Below are 6,709 nucleotides of genomic sequence, written 5' to 3' on the forward strand. Positions count from 1 at the left end.
GGTTTGATATGCACTTTAAAACCTTAACCTGAATTGTATAGTTCAACCATCATATAATAGTACCCATGGGTATATGGGACCCAGCTCTTACCCTCTAGTCAGGCCCCAGTTTGTGTGGCCACACTAACCAGAGAATAATCTCATATATATGCACACTTCCCAACATATACTAAGGTGACTTAAGCACCTGATCATATAATAATTTACAGAGAACTCAAACCTCCCTATTAATAAAATAATAATAAGGAGGACTCAAACCTCCCTGATCACTTTGACCTCTGTGTTGGCAAATGTGATTTCCAGTATTGGTCACCCGAACATCTACTATTACAACTCAGCTACACAACCCTATTTATAGCCCAGTTAAAACATTTATTATATATTCCCATTCATGAACCACATTCCACATTAAGGTATACATTTTTGGTATCGTCATACCAACTACACTTGCAAAGTAACAACAATATGTAAAAATAATTTCCATTAACTTGGAGAAGATAGCTCCCGTTGTTCATTAATACATAGTAAGGGACACCAACTGTAATACCCTAATTTTCTAAACCGAAATGCTACACGGTGCTTATGACCGTAAAGGACCATAAGCTAACCCATGACTGATATCTGTACACTGCATAATATACATGTAAAATGCGGCAAACATAAACAATATGCCATAAGGTTCAACTGAATAAAATATCTGACAAATCATAACATCCATATGGGGTAACAAATACCCAAAACAACTAAAGTCTTGAATAAATCTAAACTAAATCTGAAAGCCTCTAAATACTTTTTGAGTAAGGAGTTGAAGGAATATGTCTCCAACTAACACCGTAAACTGAAAGATAACCGAAGAAAATAAATGAAGTCAAATCATATCGTCTTCGAATGAAGAGGATTCACTGTAACACTGTTTACTAAAATGCGACTGCTACTGCTGATCTGGAACTCGTGGCTCTGACCTATGGTGTAACATAAAAAAAAGCACCATAGCGCAAATATGTCAGTACAATTAAAAGTACTGAGTATGTGAGTGAGGTAGGCTACATGCAAAAGGGATTACAAGCATGAGCAGTGCTAACTGAATGGCTAAAATGAATGAGAGAGTGCAAATATGTATACATAGTAACTGAGATCATGAATACGTAATTTCTAGATTTGTACGCTAATACATGGTTTGTTGATATCTAACATGACTAATAATGGGATTTCTAATAACATGGATGACTGTGTCTGACAGTCCTGAATTTGATAGAACTACCTGAGTTCCGTACTGTAATTGAATTGACTATATCTGACTGTCCTAGTATACTAAAATCTGAAGAACTATCTAAGTTCGTTTACTGAAACTGTGGGAGGTAGTTGTTTAACTGACATACCCCAAATGCACAATAATAGCTGAGCTGGGGTCCAATCTATGCCCTAATTAGAAGGGTGTCAATACCGCACCACTGGTAAGGATAAGTTGTGAGTGACCCTTATCTGGCAGGTTACTCTAATGAGAATAGTGGGACCCTGGACTGATAGGTCGAATCACCTCATCAACCCTAATCTAACAAGTTAAGATGTCTTAACCTACATTGGCTACGTAGTTTTGGAACATAAGGATGACTGCTACGAGAGTATCGTGATAACATGACATGGATCTCAACATCTTATACATGGAAGAAGATGTTTTATAGATCATGACTCAATGGAAGAAAACTAACACACATGACTAACTTGATCATAAAAATAGAGTCCACAATTCACAATATCATAAGTAGGGGATTTCATACTACACTTGGTTCTCAACATCTTATACATGGAAGGGGATGCGTACAACATGTATATACTCGTGTTGCTTCAATATCATGCTCATTCCATATCACAATAATAACATACAATAATAACGTGGAGTTCATATGGAGTCATAAAGAATAGATTATGGGCTTGTCATTTAAGCACTATTAAGTTATAAATATATGGATTCTATCATTCTTGGCATTTTATCAAATATCTTACATGCACAACTTTGGGCATAGGTGTACTTATCAATTTGATAATCTTAATCCATCCAAAATTCATGGGTTTCAACTAACTTACTCGCATGCTTCATGAAAAATACATCAAGAAACAACCTTGAATCCAAAAAACAATCATCAACATGATTATAGTCATAACACAACAAGGAAATCACAATTTATAATTTAAAACATAATTCTTGAGCTCCATGGATGAAAGGGACCCATGGATGAACACTACGCATACCTTAGTGATTGAATCTTGAAAGAGATCTAATGTTTCTGAATGTTCTTGAAGAAATCCTTAGGATTGCTCTTGATTTTTTTTCTTGACTAGGGTTTAACCCTTTTGGGAGAGAATGTTCTTGTTCTTGAGGAGATGATCTAGAGAGAAAACCCTAATCTTGTGGTTGAAAGTGTATAAGAGAGCTTTTGAGATGTTTAACTAAAGAGAATGGAAGATAATATGCTCGTTGAGGGTTATAGTTATGGGAAGTCAAGGAAAAGACCAAAATACCTTTGCAAAAAAGTACCTCAATTGCTGAAAAAAATAGCTGATGAAATTCGTGACAAGTCATCAAGCTGGTGATAAGTCATCACAAAATGTCATCACAAAAAGGTACAATTTTGATTTTCTGGTTAAGGTTGACGACATTGGTGATAGGCCATTATGAGCGTGACAAATTATCACAAAATATCATCACTGGGGATGAAAATCTGCCCAGGGCTGACTACATTGGTGATAAGTCATCACACTTATGACAACTTATCATGAATATCATCACTCAGTTTCCCAGCCTGACATGCTGGAGTAAAATGGGCATAACTCCTTGCTCCGATATCGGATTTAGGAGAAATTGGTATCGTTGGAAAGATAATTCAATTATATATATATTTTGGTGGTAATGAGCTTAGAAATTCATATTATAATAAAAGATATGCTCGTTGGAAGTTGACTATACCAATATGTTTCTCAAGAATTCAATCGGTAAGGAAATGTTTTGATTCGTCTATTAGCTAGGACACTGTTGAGGACTTAATATGAATCAACCTTGACCATAACACTACCAAATAACTAAAAATTTGTTACTCATGAGTTCGAAGAATGATCCTAAAATGTCAGAACTTTTGGGGTATTATGACATCTCCCCCTTAGGAACATTCGTCCTCGAATGGGACTGACTAAGCTAAGATTACTAATGTACTGGCCTTACTTAAGGGATGCAACATCTGAAACATGATGATATGAATCACCTGAATGATAAGTTGAATATATCTAAACATACTGAACATGTATATCTGATGCATAACTGACAAGCTAAACTCATGTATATCTGATGCATGATTACATGACGGAACTGTTACATGTATGCATGACCGAATACAATGATATTTAGTACCAATTTCATAAATGGAATTCTAAACATGAAAGTAAATAAGCTTAAGGAGAACTATTACCTTGAACTTTATCTAAATTGGCGAAGAAGAGGTGAGGATACTTGGTACGCATATCTATTTTTGCTTTCCAAGTAGCTCCCTCAACGGACTGGTTTTGCCAAAAAACTTTGACTAGAGGGACTTCTTTATTCCTCAGTCTATGAGTCTAATAGTCTAGAATTTTGACCAGAATCTCTTCATAAGAGAGGCTTTTCTGGATATCCATGCTCTGAGTAGGGACTACAACTGAAGGGTCACCTATGTACTTCTTGAGCAAAGAGACATGGAAGACTGGATGAACAGAAGCTAGATCTAGAGGCAATTCTAGCTCATAAGCTACCTTGCCCAAGCGATTGAGAATTTTTAAAAGACCGATATATCAGGGACTGAGCTTTCTCTTTTTGCCAAATCTCTTCACCCCTTCATAGAAGAGATCTTGAAATAGACAAAATCATCAACCTCAATTTCTATATACCTTCTAAGAATATCTACATAAGAATTCTGTCGGCTCTGAGCAGCCTATAGTCTTTCTCTGATTAGCTGAACCTTCTTTGAGGCATCAAACACTAAGTCAGGCCCTATGACTGAGGCCTCACTAACTTCAAACCAAATGATTAGAGATCTGCACCTCCTACCAAAGAGTGCTTTGAATGGAGCCATCTGAATACTAGAATGATAGCTATTATTGTATGCAAACGCAATCAAAGGCAAGTGATTATCCCAACTTCCCTTGAAATCAATAGAACACGCCCTTATCATATCTTCTAGAGTCTAAATGGTCCTTTCTGCTTGACCATCTATCTGAGGATGAAAAGTTGTACTGAGATAAACTGGGTACCTCTGTATGAGATAATAGATAGTGGAACACCGTATAATTTGACTAACTCCCTGATGTAAAGTTTGACGTAATCCTCGACTGAATAAGAGATATGGACTGGAAGGAAATGAGCTGACTTGGTCATCCTATCTACAATGACCCAAACTAAATCGTGATGATAATGAGTTTAAGGAAAACCCATCACAAAGTCCATGTTCACTTCTTCCCACTTCAAAGTAGGAATAGTGAACTTTTGCATAGAACCGCTAGGCTTCTAATGCTCTATCTTATCCTACTGACATATAGAGCACTTAGCCACAAAAGCTGCAATATCTCTCTTCATCCCAATCCACCAATAGATCTCCCACAAGTTACGATACATCTTAGTGGCCCATGGATGAATATAGTATCATGCACTATGTGCCTCTGCAAGAACCCGCTACCTCAAGTCATCCACATCTGGAATACAGAGACGACCCTGACAACGAAGGACACCATCTCCCCCTGGGTAGAAAACCTCAACATACTAATCTCTGATTGACTCTTTTGGCTTGACAAGGCTAGGATCCCTGTCTTGCTTTCCTTTCACCTTGAAAACTAGAGATAATTCTAAACTACTTTGAACACATACACCACCCTTTGAAGAACCGACTAACCAAATACCTAGTCTGGTATGATGATGGATTTCCAGACCTATCTTCTTTTTGCCATCCTCAATATGAGAAAAACTACCCATGGAGAGTCTACTGAGAGTGTCGGCCATAATGTTGGCCTTGTTTGGATGGTAAATAACACTCATATCATAATCCTTCAAGATTTATAACCACCTTCTCTAATGAAGATTGAGATCTTTCTAGGAAAGGACATACTGAAGACTCTTATGATCTGTGAAGACATCTACATGAACTTCATATAGATAATGCCTCCAAATTTGTAAGGAAAATAATACGGCTACTAGCTCAAGATCATGACTAGGGTAATTCTTCTCATGAGGTTTTAACTGTCTGGATGCATAGGCTATGACCTTACCATGCTGCATGAGGACACAACCTAGACCCACTCTGGATGCATCACAATACGCTATGAACCCATCTGAACCATCTGAAAGAGCTAGAACTGAAGTTGAGATGAGTCGAGTCTTCAAATCCTTAAAACTCTTCTCGTAAGAATCTAACCACTGAAACTTGACCTTTTTTTGAGTCAATATGGACATAGGGGATACAATAGAAGAAAATCCCTCAACAAACCATCTGTAATAGCCAGCCAAACCAAAGAAAATTTTTATTTCTGATGGAGAGAGAGGGCGAGGCTAATTTTTTACCACTTCAATCTTTTGAGGATATACTCTAATGCCATTGCCAGAAATAATATGGACAAGGAATGCTACTGACCTTAGCTAAAACTTTCTCTTATTGAATTTGGTGAATAGCTGGTGATCTCTGAGGGTCTGAAGAACAATTCTGAGATGGTCTGCATAATCGTGCTCTGTGCAGGAATAGACCAGCATATCATCTATAAAGACTATGATGAACATATCCAAGTACTGCTTGAACACACGGTTCATCAAGTCCATAAAAGTTGCTGGGGCATTGGTAAGACCAAAATACATGACTAGAAACTCAAAGTGACCATACTAAGTATGGAAAGTTGTCTTTGGGATGTCATATTCTTTAACTCTAAGCTGATGATAGCCTGATCTGAGGTCTATCTTAGAGAAATAACTGGCACCCTGAAGTTGGTCAAATAATTCATCTATCCTAGAAAGAGGATACTTGTTCTTGACCGTGACTTTATTAAGCTAGCGGTAATCAATGCACATCTTGAGAGAACCGTCTTTCTTACGCACGAATAAGACTGGTTCGCCCCATGGGGAAATGATGGGTCTAATGAATCCCTTATCTAAGAGATTCTTCAACTATTCTTTTAGTTTTCTGAGTTCTGATGGTGCCATTCTGTATGGCAGAATAGAAATAGGTTGAGTATCTAAAATAAGGTCAATGTCAAAGTCCATTTTCTTTTTGGGAGGAATGCCTGGAAGTTCTTCGGGAAAAATATTGGAATGCTCATTTACAATTGGGACTGATTCGAGACTGGGAGATTTGAAACCAGAGTCTTTAACATGAACGAGATGATAAACACATCCCTTAGATATCAATTTCCTTGCCTGAAGGTAGGAAACACGCTGACCTATGAAAGATGAAGTATTACCCTTCCACTCTAGGGTAGACTCATTTGGGAACTAAAACTGAACTATCCTATTTTTGTAGTCGACTGTGGCATAACAGGAATGAAGCCAATCCATGCTGAGAATGACATCAAAATCAGTCATCTCTAACTTGACTAAATCTGCTGATATGGATTTCTTAAATATCATAATCAGGAAGTTCATGTATATCCGCTGAGCTATGATTGTTTTACCTACTGGGGTTGAGACTGAAAAGGGCTCTGCTAA

This window comes from Capsicum annuum, chromosome 5, assembly GCF_002878395.1.
Source record: "Capsicum annuum cultivar UCD-10X-F1 chromosome 5, UCD10Xv1.1, whole genome shotgun sequence".
NCBI classification, from domain to species: Eukaryota; Viridiplantae; Streptophyta; class Magnoliopsida; order Solanales; family Solanaceae; genus Capsicum; species Capsicum annuum.